This window comes from Pelodiscus sinensis, chromosome 12 (assembly GCF_049634645.1).
Source record: "Pelodiscus sinensis isolate JC-2024 chromosome 12, ASM4963464v1, whole genome shotgun sequence".
In the NCBI taxonomy this organism is placed as follows: domain Eukaryota; kingdom Metazoa; phylum Chordata; order Testudines; family Trionychidae; genus Pelodiscus; species Pelodiscus sinensis.
Genome location: NC_134722.1, coordinates 31,291,278 through 31,310,163, shown reverse-complemented (window position 1 = coordinate 31,310,163; position 18,886 = coordinate 31,291,278). Strand labels below are relative to the sequence as shown.

General features: G+C 43.2%; 1 long non-coding RNA gene across 1 annotated transcript; it reads right to left on the bottom strand.

Moving 5' to 3' along the window:
• Window positions 1-9,641: 9,641 nt before the first annotated feature.
• On the bottom strand, window positions 9,642-15,958 carry LOC142831083 (uncharacterized). Its single transcript, XR_012906727.1, has 3 exons — window positions 14,199-15,958; window positions 11,309-11,420; window positions 9,642-10,498 (listed from the first exon to the last, which is right to left on the bottom strand). It is a non-coding gene; the product is annotated as an uncharacterized LOC142831083 (long non-coding RNA).
• Window positions 15,959-18,886: the final 2,928 nt, after the last annotated feature.

Genomic DNA, 18,886 nt, shown 5'->3' with positions numbered 1-18,886 from the left:
CTCTCCGTCAGCCAGTAGAATAGAAGGTTTTATTGCTTCTCAGAGATACGGCAAGGCATAGGCTCGATATTAACATAGGAGCCAGGGCAGACTGCCTTAGTCCTCTTGGGGGAAAGGGTTCACAGGTCCCCTGTACTGGACTTAGTCTGCTCTCTTCATGCTTCCCCCAGCCAAGACTACCCCAATCCCCAGCAACTGGTCCCTTAGCCCCCAGGCGGCCACGGTCCTTGCTTTGTTCAGATAGCCTCCACCTAGTCTAGGTGTCAGGTGGCTGGGCCATTGCCTATGTGCTCCCCTTTAGGGACCGTCCCACGCTGGGCACTGCACATAGACACACACAAAGTCTCTGCAGACCAGCGTAGGGCAGTAGGGGTCACACAAAGCACAACACAGCAACCAGTGGATGCAAAACCAAAGTGGATCCAGGGCCACAAGAGTGGACTGCACCCCCACTGCATCACAACCTCCCGATCCCAGTTGCTTACACAAGAGACAGACTAGACCAGTGATTCTCAGTTAGTGGTACATGTACACCTTGGGGGTTCACTGAGGTCTGCCAGGGGCACATGAACTCATCTACATATTTGCCTACTTTTACAACAGACTGCATAAAAAGCACTAGCAAAGTCAGTACAAACTAAAATTTCATATAGACAGCGAATGACTTGTTTATACTGCTCAACATAATATACACTGAAATGTAAGTGCAATATTTATAGTCCAATGGATTTATATTATAATTATATGGTAAAAATGAGATACTCAGCAATTTTTCAGGAATAGTGTGCTGTGACACTTTGGTATTTTTATGTCTGATTTTGCTAGCAAGTGGTTTTTACATGAGGTGAAAGCAGAGGATGTGTGAGATAAATCAGACTCTTGAAAGGGGTATAGTAATCTGGAAAGTTTGAGAGCCACTAGACTACACAAGCAAAACTCTACAGTTTACAGGAGTCTCTCTACTATAGCGTTGTGAGTTACCGCCATTAAATGCACTCCAGAATGTTTTTAAATATAGGGCCTGAGTTTTCAACATGGCTGGTGGTTACAAATGTTTCTGCATGAAATAGAGGAGCCTTTAGTTCTAGTGGGGGGACATCTCTGGTCCCTATAGGCTTGGTCAAGAATGATGGCCTTTTTTAGGGGCCACTTGATTTAGACGCATATTTATTTAAGACTTTGGACTGGAAAATTGCCTGAGAGGACTGAATATTTGTACAACTAAGCTGTGTGTGTCCATGTGTTTTAAATTCAGGAAAGTATTTATTGCATTTTAAGTTTCAGCAAATGCCTTTTAAAACATAACATGTCACAGAGGTTCATATAAACTGCACCTGTAAGCGACATCTTTGCAACACACTTGTACATAGGATGCTTGAAGCTATTTCTAACCAGCAGCAGTGATCCATAGACTTAGATGTTGTTAAAAAGCTTAGAGTATCAGCAGGGCAACTGCTGCCTCCATTAGAAACATGATACTAAGATACTGATTAATACCAGGAGGGGGCTTTAATCAGCCAAAGCCATATGCTATTTAACTTAAGATGAAAGTGCAAATGATAATCATTATTTCAGAAAGGATGTATTTAAAAGAAGAGCAGAACAGCAAGTGGCATCTTTTTATCATTAGAGCTTCTTCATGCTGCCTTTTTTTTTTTTTTTTTTTTTTTGGCCTAATGCTTTATAAGCTTTTATGAACATCTGGATCATTTCTTCATTATATAGGCTTCCAATATCATTGTGTTTGATGTAGGGTTTTTAAGCAGAGCTATGCTAAACTTCTAAATATACAATTAATTCCTATTAATTATAGTTTTCAAACTGGAGAAATTATCCTTCATTAACTTAATCACTTCTATTTTATCTTTAAAATTATATTCACTCTTTTATAATCCCTACATCTAAAGCCATTTCTTTCTAGGCTTTGTGTGATGTTTTGCATGCTGTTTGTATAAAGGTTTGCCAACCGTTTTCATTCCCTTGTAGAACAGAAGCTGTCAGTGGTAGCCCGTTTTAAAATAGAACCTAATTCAGCTTAGTTGTTTTACCAAGCAGTGCTTCAGAGCAGGGGAACAAAGGTGAAATTGGATCTGTAAAGAGCAAGACTTGATTGTTCCTCATGAAACTTCAGAATGGGAACCCATCTGCCAATAGGGGGGAAAAAAGCCTTGATAATGAGGACAGCAAGCTAAGAGTTATTCGCGAGTTTCCATTCCATGTGGCAATAATTCACCATGAGTACCACCAACTGATTTATGAGCCTCCACCCTCATAACTGCTTGAAGAAATAGGAGCATCCTCAGTATCCGGTCAGAATATATTTAAACTACAAAAGGAAGCTTTACTACATTTTTCTGAACCTTCTGATCTTATGCTGGATTTGTTCAGTGACCTCTAGTGGGTCTTAAATTATTGCATTCATCAGATACTGACGTGTTTGCATGAAGAAGACAACAGACAACTCATAAGATTGTTGAAAGCAGCTACTTAGTCCTTGTCTCCACATGGATTTACCCTATTTTCAGCAATCAGTGGTCAACAACAACTGTAGCTACATGGGTGTCCACCTTGGTGTAGGCAGGAAAAGCTACTATCGCCAGTGGCAAAGTTTATCCAGAGTAAGCTACCCTGGCGCAACTGGAGGTTTATAGCAGTTTATTCTGGGCTGCATTCATTGTAATGTCGTTGGTAATGTCACAGCTGCACAACTGGCTGCCATCACTGCCTCAGATAAGGCACATTTCCAACATATACAAGGCCTAATTGATTCTCTGAACACACATTATTCTGACAAGTATAGAATACATCCTTAATAGACAGATGAAGCATTTCTGTTTAGTGCTGCTCATTTCTAGAGCTGGTCAAAGCATAAGTATATTTCATGATTTTTAATTTTTTTCCCCATTTTTAAAAATGAAAACCAACCTGAATGCATTTCCATTTTTGGTTTTTCAGTTTCTATCCCCCCCCCCCCCCTTTTTTAAACTCCGTTTCTCTTTTGATACTGAGAAAGTGAGGGAGAGAAGAAAAACGGGCAGGTGTACTGGATGTTTCTATTTTACAGGTCTGGGATTTTTTTGATTAAACAAAACCAGAAACTTTTGAAATAACCACCTCAGGTGAACATAACATTCCAACCAGCAATACTCATTGCCTGCTTGCAAGATACCTCAGAGGAGAATGAAGGCTTCCTCCTATGTTTCCCAACCACCTTTATTCCAGCATGATCTTTCTTCCTCAAGGCCAGGCTGGAAAAACAGTTGGCCAAGCAATCCACTGCAGAGTTGAATTCCTATTGTAACATGCCGTTCTAACAAACAATTTTTCTTTTGTTCAATGCACTGTCTCTGTTCTCTGGGTGTCATGGGACACTGCAGCCCATGTCTCGTCCCTAAGCTTCCTAGGACAGTGTTTCTCAACCTTTTTTTTTTATAAAGTACCCAATTAAAAAAAAAATAAGAACCCCTCCGTACCTACAGCTGTCAGGCACACACAATTTTTTTCTACCACTGCAACACATTTGTTTAAACAACTAAATCATAGCCAGGAGGGTGATGAAATTTTTGGGTGTAAAAAGCACAAAAATAAAGCATTGTAAGACTTAAAACAAAAATTCAGTTTTCTCCAAATTTCAGTTGCGTTGAAGTACACCCTAGACATCTCTCAAGTACCCCAGGGGTGCTCATACCACTAGTTGGAAAACACTGTCCTAGGACACCATAATTTTGCAACCATCATTAATATTACTTATAATTATTAGTAATAATTATTTCCCCCAGGGTCTACTTCTATATAAAAAAGAACCAAAAACCCTTGCTTGGAAAATTCAGTAAATCTTCACGAGCTGCAGATAGGCCTCCTTATCCATCATGCATTTTGAAACCAGCAGCCATACACTGAGGATAAGAGGCAGAAGGCAGCACTCCAGCCAGGTTCACGAGGGTGGAGGGCGGTAGTTTCTCTGGGTATGTCTACATTGCAATACAACACCCGTGCTGGCCTATGCCATCTGAATTCATCTCATGGCACTCAGGCTGAGGGGCTATAAATCTGCAGTAGAGATGTCCAGGCTGCAGCCCAGGCTCTGAAATGCTGCAAGGGGAAGAGTCTTGGAGCCCAAACTCCAGCTCCATTTGCTACTTGTTCAGCAAGAAATACAGTCAATCAACTGTCCTCTCCTGGCCTCTTTAGTAGTACAAGCTACGCCAGAAACGTGGCAGTACTTCCTGACTGAGGACTCCCCCAACCAAGAGAATTTATTTGTGGCACTGGGCCAGCCTAGCTGGCTCCTCTATCACCACAACTCTGGCAAATCAATCCCTCCTGAAGATTCATGTCTACCTTGACACATACCCACAAGTGTCAGGAATGACCAAGTCAACTCCTTCTGCAGAGCCTGAAAACTAGCCAACCCAGTCTCCCGACAGATTTGTCAACTCAGCTGGGTTGCAGTATGACTGTCTGCAGAGCCAATCTGCGTGACAGACTGAAGCAGGCCCGTCCTTGGGGTTGCCTGCTCGCTCGCTGCCCTGGCTGAGAGGCACTTGGCCACATAGTGCAGCCAACCACAGCATGCCACCTTGGGCCCCGCAAACTCTTTCGCTGGGCCTGGACTGAAGGAAGCCAGCTCTTTTAAGGTCAGCAGCAGGCCAATAGTTATTTAGTGCCTGCAGCTGAGATCACTCCTGTGCCAGCCTTGTTTCTAGTCTGCTCCAGTGCTGTGTGTTTCTGTTTTGCAGGTACGCCTGGTTCTTGACCATGACTGACCAGTTATCCCTGGTGCCTGACTTCTGCTCCAGCTCTATGTCTCACCACCCATGCTCCAGTCATAGCAACAACGAGGTGTCCTGTAATCGTGCAGAGTACTTCAGATTGTGTATAGAGCTTTGAGAAGAATAAACTGTGTGAAGGAACAGTTTCATGGTGATGTAGCCTATCATCTCCTTTACCTGTTTGTTGTCGCCTTGACTCATGTCTTTTTAGACCTGTGAACTGTTTGAGGCAGGGACTGGGCTTTCTTCTGTGCCTGTACAATCCTCAGCGGAGTGTGGGAGGCTTTAGAAATAGCCATGAAGGAGCTGGTTAGAATGGTCTGTCCTTTTCCAACTGATCAGTAAGAGTAGCCATGTTGTCATAGCAATTCACACCAGGCCATCTGGTGTGCATAAATGTCCCTGCATCTTTTTACATGTATGTGATCTTTGAAGGTGCCCCTTCTTATCTGCCACTACGTGCTGAACGCTGTCAGTACTGGGGTTGTTTTGGTTGTTTGTTTTTTAGTGTGTAGTAAAGGCACCTAGAGTTCTGAATAGACATGTCTTGGCATGGAGTTGTTTTTAAAATCAAAACTCAGTCAATACATACAGAAACAAACACTAGCCCAAAGAGTGAAGTTTCAGGAGCATTTGGTACTGGGGGTAGTCCAAAGAAAAGGCTGGTAGAAATGGTCTAAAGGCACAAGTCTTCCTGCAGAGAAAAGCCACTGTGAACTCAGTTGTCTCCACCTGCTTCTTACATAGAGGAGGGGAGGATAAAAACAGTCAAGGGACCGGAGGGAATGGCCCCTGAACTCATGAGCTACCTAAAGATGGAGGAGAGACTGTGTTCTCTCTTTTATGTTTGGATGTTAAGCTTTTGCAGGCAGGGGCTATCTTTTCATTGTGTGTTTTTACAGCACCTACTATGTTTGGATTCTGATCCTTGGTTGGAGTTTCTAGGCACTTCCACATTATACATAATAAATACTAGTCAATCATTAGAGGAAAGAGAGAGATGGGGTGCTCTGTATAAATGAATCCATGGGTTCTTCATCCATTAATGAGGTGTGTTTGCCAAAATCTCCTTTTATTTCCCATAGATATTCCTGCCACCCCGGAATCTTAGCTAAGAGAAAGATCACAGCAAAACCAGGTGATTAACCCTCCTAGAACAAACAAAATTGCTCCTGCAGAAGTGCTGAAGGGTAAAACTTTCTTCCTTCCAGAGTCTTTTGAAAATCTTGAAATTCTTTTCTTCTGTGTTACATTTTGATGTTGCTCCCCATGAATATCCTTGTCAGACAATAGTAACTCTCCACCTACTGCCTGTCAGTGGTTTTTACAGAGTTGACATTCAAAAGACTCAGAGCTTGAAAGCTGATCTTTCTCAATAGTTATATTTCCCAGCAACTATTTGGGTACCTACCAAACAAATAAAGTATCTGGAGGCCTCTTTGTAATGGATGGACCATAATGTTAAAACCAGAGAGGGATTTAATTTGACTGAAAGAAAAATATTCAGAACAAGGATTGTTGACTTCAGGTCTGACATGGATTTAATCAAAATTTTATAAGTTGAAAATTCAGATTCAAAAGTCTTAAGAGTTAATCTGACGTCACTGAAGCCAAAAGAATTTTTCCTCCAACAGGCCCAGGCCCCTAACACAATCTGCAATGCTTGCATCAAAATCATTGAAATTGTTGTGAGAGAGCTATAGTCAGCTCTGTGTTCTAGTAGATTATTTTAAAATATGTTCATAGAAAGTCCAAACTAATTGCCGTCCAAGCTGAGGACAAGTCCTGACTATAGAATTCTGCAGCAAGACACCATGAATGCTTCCTTATAGGTTTCCATGACCTGATCAGAAGAATGCAGGATTTGCCATACCAAATTGGCTCAGTGGTCTATTAAGTATGGTATTCCTCTATTTAGGAGTGGTCTGCTCAATGCATGACACTTCAAAACAGGGCAAAACCCCTAATACACATAATACAACACAATAAATCCCTTCCCGACCCCTGCAGCAATCAGATCAGGCCTTGACAGATGAAATTTGATTCCAAAAGCCTTACAGCAATTTGAGTAGGAAAAGCAAAGAATCCACCTTGCCCCACTGTAGCCCTGCACAGTGTGGGTTTTGTACTCCCAAGGGCACAATGGTCTGTTCCCTTTCCTGTGTGTCCCAGAGATACAGCCACATTGAGGTTTTGTGCAAGTTAGCATTTGCTTTTTATTCACTTCAAATACATCTCTCAGGGATAGTCTAGGGTTACTTGCCTGACTCCACGTGAGGGACTAGACTTGATGTCCCTTCCAGCCCTACATTTCTGTGATTCTTTCAGCGGCCAAGTAAATATATATAGAATTATCTTTGTTCATGGGTGTCCCCTTGATCCACCCCTTTCATTGGGAACAACATCTCGGGGTGTTAATTTTTTATTTTTTCATTAGCCTCTTCTACATCTGTCCCCCCTCAGCCTTCCACCTTTCTGAATCTCATTACAAAGCCTGGGTGAGTGAAAAGGCCATCCTTTATTTAGGTTTTTTTCTCTTTTTGTTTTTTTTTTCCTTTGTCTTTTTACATTATTTTGTGAAAATGGGATAGAACGTGAGAGATAAAATAGAAGAGGTGCCACTCATCATAAACAGCCTTCTGGACAGAATAGAGGCATCCATGCTAGCTTTATTTTTATCTTTTCATAAACTACAATGCTTATATAAGGCTAAAACCCAAAGCTGTTCTGCTTTAGAGCCCCACATCTTTCTTCTATGTCTCAGCAGTCCTAGTCTCCATAACAATATCCTGAAAGTATTGAGCTGTTACTATCTAATATCTGTTTCATATCCTACCCATAACTACACTTTGATCTTGACACTTTCCCATCCTCAAAGTCCCTTACAAACAATAATTATTTCCAATTTACAGATTTAAAAAACTGATGCAGAGAAATCAAATAACTTGGACAAAGCCATGGGAGGAATTAGTGATAAATGAAGATTAGAACTTTGCTCAGACTGCTAGACCAGTGGTTCCCAACCACCGGACCGTGGCCCGCTGCTGGGTCACAGGCTTCTGGCTGCCAGGCCACAGTGACTTGGGCTGGGATACACTGCCCAGCGTCACCCCTCCCGCCATAGCTGTTGGGAGCAGTATGTCCTGCCCCATCTCTTAGCCAATCAGTGCTGGGCAGGGGCAGAGTCTCTTCCCAGACACGGGAGAGTGCTTTGCTGTGAGGCAGGAGGGCTGTACAGACCCCAGCACAGCAGCCTTAGAGCAGCCGTAATCCAGGCAGCAGCACTCAGCTGGTGGCTGGGAGGCAGTGCAGGGCTAGGGGAGGGGACAGGGCAGGCACTGGGGACTCTGGGGCAGGGGTAGTGCTGGAAGACCTGGAGGCGAACATAAGAATGGCCATACTGGGTCAGACCAAAGGTCCATCTAGCCCAGTATCTTGTCTGCCGACAGTGGTCAATACCAGATACCCCAGAGGGAGGGAACATAACAGGTAATCCTCATGTGATTCCTCCCATCACCCATTTCCAGACAAACAGAGGCTAGGGAGACCATTCCTACCCATCTTTGCTAATAGTCATGGATGGACCTAACCTTCATGAATCTATCTAGCTTTTTTTTGAACCTTGTTAAAAGTCCTAGTCTTCACCACATCCTCTGGTGGGGGGCTCTAAGAGATGCGGGCAGACACTGGGGGGGGGGGGGGGGCACTGGGGTAACCTGGGTGGGGAGCTTGCACTGGGGGACTCTGGGGAACAGGGCTAGTAGTGGGGGAACTATGGGGCAGGACTGGCACTGGGGGGCTCTGTGGATGGGACTAATGTTGGGGACTGGCACTGGAGGTGATTCTGGAGGGTTGGGTGCAGTGGGGCTCTGGAAACAGGAGACTGGCAATGGGGGTCTGGTGGGGGACTTGGCACTGAGGTATTTGGGATGTGGGACTGGCACTGGGGGGAGATGGGTACAGGGGACTCTGGGGTCAGTTGCTGGTAGTGGGGGGTAGTGGACGGGTGGGTAGCTCTAGGGCTGGCACTAGGGAGCTCTGGGGACCAGTAATATTTGCATATTTGCATATTCGTTATTTGCATAATAAACATGCAAATAAAATGTTACCAGTTCACCAAAAGTTTGTGAATGGGTTTGCTGGTCCCTGGTCCCAAAAGAAGGTTGGGAACCACTGTGCTAGACCATCCAACTGCCTATTTCACAATCATCAATACAAGTTGTGATTCAATACTGAAAGAGTATTTTCCATTTTTGATTTATCATTCAACAATCTCTATTGTCTAAAATTAAATTTAGCAGCATATAATAAACCAAGTGGGATGGACCTCTTGGGATAATTGACAATGGGACAATGGGGCCTTTCCTTTATGAGATGTCTGGTCAAATCTACCACAAAGCAATTCTGCTGGCCCGTGGAATGAGTTGATGGTCTTAGTCCCGCTCTTAATTTCTACATTAAAAATTGACAGATCCACATCTCACACTAACTTTTACTTTTGCTGGCTGTGTTGGGACTCGTCTATAGGATGAGGTAGTGCACACTACAGTAGTGTCATTTCTAAAGTCCACAATTTGGCTACGTCTATACTGCAGGTTTCTTGCACAAGAACTTTTTGCAGAAGAGATCTTCCACAAAAAGTTCTTGCACAAGAGCATATCCACACTGCCATGGACGTCCTTGTGCAAGAAAGCTCTGATGATCATTCTGTGAATGGCCATCAGAGCACCTGTGCTTTTTTTCCGACAGGGGTTTCTTGCGCAAGAAACAACTGTTTTCTGTCCACACATGCATTTTTGTGCAAGAGCTCTTGCGCAAAAAGGCTTATTCCTCATAGAAAGAGGAATAACTCTTGCATAAAAAGCCCTGTCTTCTGATGATCTACTGTACTTTTTCTTGCGCAAAAATGTGCTTGTAGTGTGGATGCTCTGCAAGTTTTTGTGCAAAAACTCTGCAGTGTAGATGTAGCCTGTGTGTGTTAATTGGCCTATATCAGTGGTCCCCAATGCGGTGCCCACGGGCGCCATGTGTACCCGCGGAGCAATCTGGGCTGGCCCCTCCCCCGGGTGTGCGGCAGGTGCCAGCCCCAGACGCATGGGTGGCTCCTGCCCCGGGGTCACGGCACATGCCGGTGCCGGCCCTGGGTATGCGGCGCCTGGGCAGCCCCTGCCCGGGGTCACAGCACATGCCAGTGCTGGCTCCGGGCTCACGGCGCCTGGGCAGCCCCTGCCTGGGATCGCGGCACATGCTGGTGCCGGCCCCAGGAGCGCGGCACCTAGGCGGCCCCTGCCCGGGGTCACAGCACATGCTGGTGCCGGCCCCGGGTGCGCGGCGCATGCTTGACTCCGCCCCCAGGCACGTGGCTTGTGAGCCGCCCCGCCCCCGGATACGCGGCGCGTGAGCAGCCCCGCCCCCAGGCGCCCGGCAGCCGCGAAACATTGGGGACCACTGGCCTATATAGACACAGATGGTGAACAGATTCCTGATCATCTCATCTGAAAACGCTCATAGCACCATATATATACATTTGTTAGTCTCTAAGGTGCCACAGGAGTATGATTACTTGTTGTTTTTTAAATTCCCTGGCATGCTTTGACTTAGTACTATCCCAAATAGCACAAGCATAGCCCTAGAAGAGAAGACCTGGACTGAATGGACATGGAGCCGACCCTGGAGGAAGTTTCTTCATGAGACACTTTGAGTGAGCTCAGTTCTTTGCATTTGTCCTGCAAACAAGCAAGAATTGAATTTACAGTCCTCATTCTCCAGCATCTTTCATCAGCACTAAAAATAATAAAAAAAATTCAGTACATGCCACAAAATAAAGATCCTCTAACCCTTATTCAGGCAACACTCCCAGTGACATAAATGGGTGTCCTATGTTTGGAAGAAGTGGGAAGTTGAATCCACAGACTATCATCCCAATTCATTTCAAAACTGCACCGGGTCCCTTGGTGATTCTCCTTCAAGTATAATCTTTTAATTTTAAGTACAAATGGGATTGAATAGTTGGTGTTTGCCTCTGTTTAATTGGACATGCCATGCCATTGGGTTTAAAGTTGCATAATGAGACCCCAGAAACCTTTATTGTTGTTTTTAAAAATATACTATATCCAATCCTGTATGTTCCCTGGTGTTGTTTTTTCCAAGGGATGCACCATTCATCATATCAAATTATAGGTTGTCATCACATTAACTACAGAGGGCAATACATTGCTAAAAAAAAACAGTGAAAGGACCTTCATTTCCTTTAGAAATAAGGGGCTTTGCACATGTGAAAAACAAACAGACACAAAACAATACACAAAGCCCCTCACACAACACTTTTTCCTAATCTCTTAAACTTGGGCTAAGTAGAGTTTTAAGGTTTGCAGAGCTGTTCTCCAGCTGAGTGTTCCCTTTTAGATATGCACACCTCCTTGTTGGACATTCATTATCAAACCTCGTGTTTGCCTTTTATCTACAAGTTCTCTTCAGTGTTCAGCATAAACTACATGGACACCTTGCAGATTGACATTTCTTCATTCATGCTTTACCTTAAACAGCATGCGAAGACATCAAAGAAGAGGAGCCGGCTTTGATGTTACAAAATGAAAAACGCCTCATGATTTGCCAAGACCAGGGGAACTTCTAGTTTGCTCTTTTTCCCTTAAAGAAAAAAATATTACTTTCCCCATGGACATGTTAAACTCTTTGCCTATTTCAAGCCAAACTTGTGTAAGCATTTTGTTGCCAACTTAAAAACAACCCACATCTTGTTTGTACCAGGAGAGCGCTTGCCTGAACTTTTAAACCATCATAGATATGCTGTAAGGGAACATCTGGGAAAGCACAAGTCATTTGAAAAACAGATCTTTATGGCTCTTATATGCCCTAGGAACTGCAGAATTAATCCACCAACACTAATAATTCTGAGCCCTTACGTTGCATTTTTCCATTTGTAGTTCTCCAATGTCTAAAAGAATAAATAAGCATTATTATCTTTGTTTTACAGAAGGAGAAAATGAGGCACAGACCATTTAATTGACTTGGCTAAGGTCACACAGAGTCAAGATTGGAACACCTATTTTCTGATTCTGAGCTGGGCTCCCTACCCACTAGACCACTTATTAAACAAAGCAGCCTGAAGTTTTCAAATATGGCTAGTGATTTTAGGTGCCTTAATTTTTGTGTGGTCAATCTGTGGTATTTTTAACAGGCCTAATTTTTCAGAAAGAGTTGGTCACTTCACTTCTGAAAGGCAGGCACTTTTAAGATATCCCAAATCGGGGACCAAGACATTGAGGGACACAAATATCTTGAGTTGCTTTTGAACCTTTAAGCTTAGACTCTTCAAACTTTTATTTAATATAATATGAAGCAGATATTTTTGTAAGCATATTTGGAGGGAAAAGATGTCATTTCCTTTTTCTGTCTTGAAAAGAATCCAGCATCTTTATAGGATACTAGGCACAATCCTCCAAGATGTTGACCAATATCTAATCCCTCCATAGGCAATGCTAGTGATGCTCAGGATCTCACCAGATGCTTATCACCCCAGTTATGTAAGCATTGACAAGATCAGGTCATCAATACCTGTAACAGGAAGATGTCACAAGCTGTGGGAGGTAAAATTGATTCAGTTAGGCTATGTCTACACAGAAGTGTTATTTCGGAATAACTGACGTTATTTCAAAATAACATAGTCCACATCTACACAAGCAGTTATTTCGACAATGTCAAAATAATGTAAAGCTGGAGGATTTTTTACATCAACTCCTGTAACCCTCATTTACGAGGAGTAAAGGGAGTCGGAGGAAGAGTGCTCTTTCTTGGACTACCTGTTGTGTACACAGGGCCAAAAGCCAAAATAAGCTATTTCGACTCAAGCTACGTAACTGATGTAGCTCAAGCTGCATAGCTTATTTTGGCTTTCACTCGGCTGTGTAGACGTGCCCTTAATGATTTCTGACTATTATTTTGAATTTTTCCTCAGTATTATTATTTTGAAAGAGCTAAGAAATTAACTTTTCTGTGCCGTCCTTCTAAAGATATAATTAGTTAAAGGCTAGAGAAGAGAGAGATTCCATATGAACATTTGTTATTGATTTCCCATAGCACTGTGGAACTGAGAAGAATGCCACAAAAAGAGAAGATGTGAAGATTAAATCTCCTTTAATAGAACATTGTCTGCATATGTATTACTAATATTTATTGACACCATGAAAATAGCACATTTCCTCTCTCTTGCATATATGTTAAAATTTGTAGATTAATCAGACTAATCATTTCTTTACAGTGCTTTCTGGTTTGCTGCGGCAACGTGGCTTTTTCTTCCAATGTGGATTGTCAGGAACATGCATAGAGATGAGGGTTCAGGAATAATATTTGCAATTGGCATGTGGTGAGTCATTGAACCAAACTGTAACCCCTGAATATAAAAGAACCCACTTCAAGCCAAGGGGGTGCTGCAGCACCTCCCCTACCCCTAGTTCCAGGGCCTATGTGCACAGAGAGTATATAAACATAAAACTGATTTTCCTTGCGGTGTATTTATAATTTGTCATATAAGATGATAATTTTGCATGCTAGGATCTGTAAATCTGTATTTATTCATGCCATATATCAACAAAAATGGAACCCTTGAAACATATTACTTCAAACATTCTATTTTCCCTTTTGTCACTAGCAGCAAAAACCCTGAGAGCAGTGTCCCTCAGACCATCACCCAAAGCAGATTCCTGGGTGCCCATCCCTAAAGCTGGCCCTGCCTACCAGAACTACGTGTAAGCAATTGAATGCCAGTGGACCTTGTGTATACCATGAAGCAGGTAAAAAAACCCAGCATCAATAAATGGTACTAACATAGAAACATATGTCAAACATTTACTATAAATGATTCATCAGGAATGTGTTTTGGCCAGACTAGCTGCAATGGAGAGCTCCTTTTATTTCGAATTTAAGGTTTGGAATGTTCCAAAGTACAGGCAGTCCCCGGGTTACATGGATCCGACTTACATCGGATCCCTACTTACAAACGGGGTGAGGCAACCCCGCACTAGCTGCTTCCCCCCAGCAGACCAGGGAGACGCGAAGCTAGTGCCCCCTCCCCCCCCCCCCCCAGCAGACCAGGGAGACGCGGAGCGGCTTTTCTCAGCAGACACCTCAGCTTGAGAATAAAGGACTGAGGGAAGTGAGGTGTGGGAGAATAAAACTGAGCTCTAGAGACATGTTTGGCTAGAGTTTCCCCTACAATATGTACCAGTTCCGACTTACATACAAATTCAACTTAAGAACAAACCTACAGTCCCTATCTTGTACGTAACCCGGGGACTGCCTGTAATGCGTCCAGTTAATTTGCCTGATTTCTGCCTATACCATGCTTAAAGAGCAGAACAGGCACAATGAGCCTTGACTACTTGATACCAGCCCTCGCAGGCCCCGTACCTGGGTCCCTAAGCAGCGTATTGAATGTCCATTCGAGGGGTTGAAAGAAGAGAGCCAGAATGGTAATCAGCTCTTTATGAGATCATAGTGAAAAACAGACACGCCTATGTCACAAAGCCTTCTGAGGTTCCAAGGGGCTGTCAAACACTGCATCACTGCAGTTCCAGTAAGCTGAGCTCTGGAGTGAATACTGCAGAAAGCTTTGGTAACCCTCTGCCTGATAATGCTTGTACTGCTAAGTAAGCCAGAATGTGATCAAATATCCACAGTTATTTAGCCCAGCATCATCCTCCCTAGCCAAAGGGATGCACAATTTTCACTGCCACATAGCAATGAATTAATGTAGCTGTTCATTTCCGTTCACAAGAGGCCTCACCAACTTCCCATGAATATCAGTGGAAATATTCCCATTGACTTCTGTGGGAATTGGATCAGGCTTTACAAGGTGCTGAAGGTCCTCAAATACTATTAACGTTCATTCACAATTCCCTCCTATACAGTGTTCATCATGTCCTAATAGTGTTTTACATGCATATTGTGTCACTGACACTCCAAAATATATTCCACATTAGAATACAGATGCCTCTAATCATATCAGACAAGCACGCTTTGGAATAGTAAGACTTTTAGTAGCTTTTTAATTTTTTATTTGACCGTAGATGGTTCATGGTAGGGCTGGGAATGTGGGTTTTTATAATAGGTTTGGGTTTGTGTCCATTTGGTAATGAGTACAGCAAGATGCTTTTGGTTTTGGCTTTGAAAAGCTTCCTATTTGAGGTTCTTTGACAAAACCAACATGCCGAGTGGTTAAGATTAAGGCAGTCGGGGGCAGCTATAATGGCCTGTTTCAGTGGGTGGGATATTAAACCACCAAGTGGGCACTGACCACCCACAGCCAGCATCACAATCCCAATCCTCACCCTACCCAGTGCAGAGAGGATGCCCAGCAGGCTGACAGTGAGTCCAGTCCAATACTCACTCCACAGTGATGGCCCATACCTGAGTAATGCTGTGTTCCCACATCCCAGGTTGTAATGCCCAGAGCGGGGAACTGGGCCCAGTCCCAAGGTACAGCAGGGTAAATGCAGAGCCAGCAATTTCTAGCTCCACTCCCAGGTCCTCCTTTCCGCACCAGGCTGGGAGAAGTGCACATTAGCCTGTTGTTGAATCCTTCAGTTCATGATTTTGGTGGATGCAATTGAACTCATGAATTCCAGCTAAAGCTTCCCTGAAGGCAATACCATCTCACCTGTCCCATCAAAATTGGCAGGGCAAAGAGAGAATCTTTTGGTTTGGGCCTTTCTCTATGAAATAGTGATCAACTATTAATCACCCAATGTCCAAGCAAACAATCTTCACTCATTTTCATGTCTTGCTTTCAGGAAATGCCTCATTAAATAGATGGGTGTTGCAGCTAAACTTGAAGGTCACTAAAGTTAGACTCAAATGGACTGGGAAAACAAAAATGTGTTAGTTATGCCAACTCAAATAATGACTGACATTGCCCCACAAGGTTCAACCCTAGAGACTGATAGGAAGGCCTTATTTAACATTAGGGAAAATCTGGGCCACTACCAAAGTGGTAAAAACACTGAGGCCTATCTGGAAGAGCACAGGGGACAGCTACCCTGGAGCCCAGTGATTCAAAATGTCCCAGGACTCCCGGCAGCTACTGCTACTATAGCAGCAGTGATGGCCATAGCCTCAGACTCTTTATATCGCCCCCAGAGTCCTGGGTGGCACTCTCTGGGCAGCATTATGGGTTGGTGGGGGGGAGGGAGGGAGAACAGCATTGTTCAAGCAGTGTTCAGCACTGGCTGCTCCCAATCCTGCCCATTCTTCCCCAAACCCCTCCCTTTTAAGAAATGTGGAGGCACCCCCCTATTTTGCCCAGGGGTCCAGCAATTCTGTTGGCCTCCCTGGCTACCACCATCAGATATCAGTTACCACCATCAGATATCAGGGTTGCCAGATGGTTGAAACAAAAATACCGAACACCCGCCCCTCTCTCCCCCCCCCCCCAAAAAATGGGAAAAAATTCTGTTTAAAAAAAAGGGGGAGGGGGGGAAGAGACTAAAGTTGTTGAGCAAAAAAAAGACTTATTAAGACATGTCTCCTTTAAGAGTGAGTGCAGGGATAGGAACAGGGGAGCGGTTGAGCACTAAGACCCAGGGGAGTCATTGCTTCCCCTTGGTCTTTTTGCCAGCAGCCATTTCGTGCCAGCAGCCCTGCGGAACAAGGTAAGCATGGGGGCTGGAGTCGGGGGGCTGGGGGTGTTGGGGGCTGGGAGGGATTTGGGGTGGAGAGGCCAGGCACTGAGTGTTTGTAGGGTTGCTAGGTGCCCGGCATTTTTGCCTCCTGGCTGGGGAAAAAAAATCAGAAAATACCGGACATCTTAGGTGTACAGTATTTTCTGAATTTTTTTATCAGACAGGAGGCGAAAATACCAGACTGTCCGGGTAAATACCGGACACCTGGCAACCCTAACTATAAGTACTTTTAAGGTATGAATAAGATTGCAGATACCCACATTAAAATATAGTTCCTTGCATAGATTTTCTACTGACAAAAGCAAGAAAAATGGTAATTAAAAATGTTTACTTTAACCATGTTTCATCATGGTTATTTTTGTATTATAGACAGGGACATTGGAACAGTCGTTTGGTGGTGTAGACATTTAATCAAAGCTAGTATTATAAATATTAAAGGTGGACAATGATGGTATTTTCACTAAATGTATTATTCATTGTTGCATTTTTTTTTCCATTATACAGCCACCGCTCTAGGTAGTCAAATAATATGAGGCAATATTTTTTAAACTCAACCCCTGAATACATTATTGCTGAATTATTATTTCATTCTTGGACCTGCTTTTGTACATATGCTTATGTGGGTGACTGTGCTATTAGCAGGGTCATATGGGTGGCCAAACTAAATGGGTCAAAAGGCAGTCAAATGCTCCTAAGGTGGCTTCTTCAGATAAACACAGTTTGAAGACTGAAGTCTCAAAGTCTTTCCCTGGCTGACAGGCACTTGCTGCAGAACGGAACAGCTTTTTGGCAGATATTTCAAGTGTCATGAAAAGACACATACCTCAATACAGATTTTGAGGAAACTGAAACTGCCTGAAAATACTATTGTTAGTACAGGCATTTTTTCAACAGACATGGCAGATTTTTGCAGCACCTTTTGACTGGCTGAAGCTGTGTGTGTGTGACTTAACCGTCTTATTTCTGCCTTTTGGAGTTCTGTTTTTCTGTCACCATTGCCCTCCACATTTGACTTCTCTGTAGACTCAGTGCTGTTGACATTCATCATTATTCTGCTCTCTCCTTTTAACGTCACAATAAAGTGCCTGATGTCTCCAGTGATGTTCCCTCCCAGTCAAATCACCAGCTTTTTCAACCTTGGCAGACTAAATATTTATTTGTCTTCTTCAACATTGATTTGAAAACTTTCTGGTCTTGCTACCATAATTAGCAAGGCAAAAGGGCAGAGATTCAAAAATGTTTAACATGATCTATGCCAGAAATATAGAGAGTTTCTGTTTCAGAGATGTTTATATTTCTATAGTATATACAACATCACAAGAGTTTCTTGGCATGCTGCAATTTGAGGCCATGCAAGCACCTAGATTTACTTATAGAAGTCACACCCCAACAGTCCCAATAACATAGCTTCCTTTCCAGTGAACACTGCATTCAAGTCAGAATCCCACAGCACAAGCATTAATACTCATATGTTAATCACATTATATTGAAGAGAGTTTTTAGAGCTGTGAGGGAAGGGTAAGCCAAGGAAAATCACCACCAACCATCTGTTCCCTGGACCCAAACATTAAACAACATGCTATCCAGAAGATTTTTTCCCCCTCTTTCTTCATATGAACCAAAATCAAGGCCTGCTTTACACAAAGATCTTCTACTAGTATCACAGTTCTGGTGAGCAGTGTGATTTTTTTTAACTAGTACAACCTCTAGTGTGGATGCAGTTATACCAGCATAAAGGCACCTTATATAGTATGGCTTCCTTTCCTAAGGCCTTATCTACACTTACCAGGAGATTTGTGCTGCAGGGATTGATCTCTTGGGGGTTGATTTAGTGGGTTTAGTAAAGGCCTATTAAATCAGCTGCTAATCATGCTCCCGTCTACTCCAGTACTCCACCAGATTGAGAAGAGTAAGGGGATGCCAGAGTAATTCGATCTAAGGTATATTGACTCCATCTATGATATTCACGTAACTCTATATCCTTACTCCAGGGCAGGTAGTAATTCCACTTGAACTATACCAGAACAATTGGTACAATTAGTATAAAGTAATACAATTAGTACAATTTTTGTGTATTGACAAGGCCATAGAGCAATTTCCTGCTCTCTTCCTTCCTCTTCACTCCACCCCGCCGACCCCCCATCTAATATATTACTGGCTCTGATTTGTATCTTGTACCTGAAAGTTTGGTAACCGTAGGTTCACTTTGCAATCTCATCCATCAAATCTAGTATTATATTATCATAGTACCAAGCAGCTCTGGTCCTACCCCATTGTACTAGGGGCTGTACAAACACATTACAGTTAAACCTGTGTTATCTGGCATGCTTGGGGATTAGGGCATTCCGGTTATCTAAAAATTCTGGTTCTCTGAGGGTCCCATCAACCTAGGAAAAAACAATGGACAATAATAGTAAA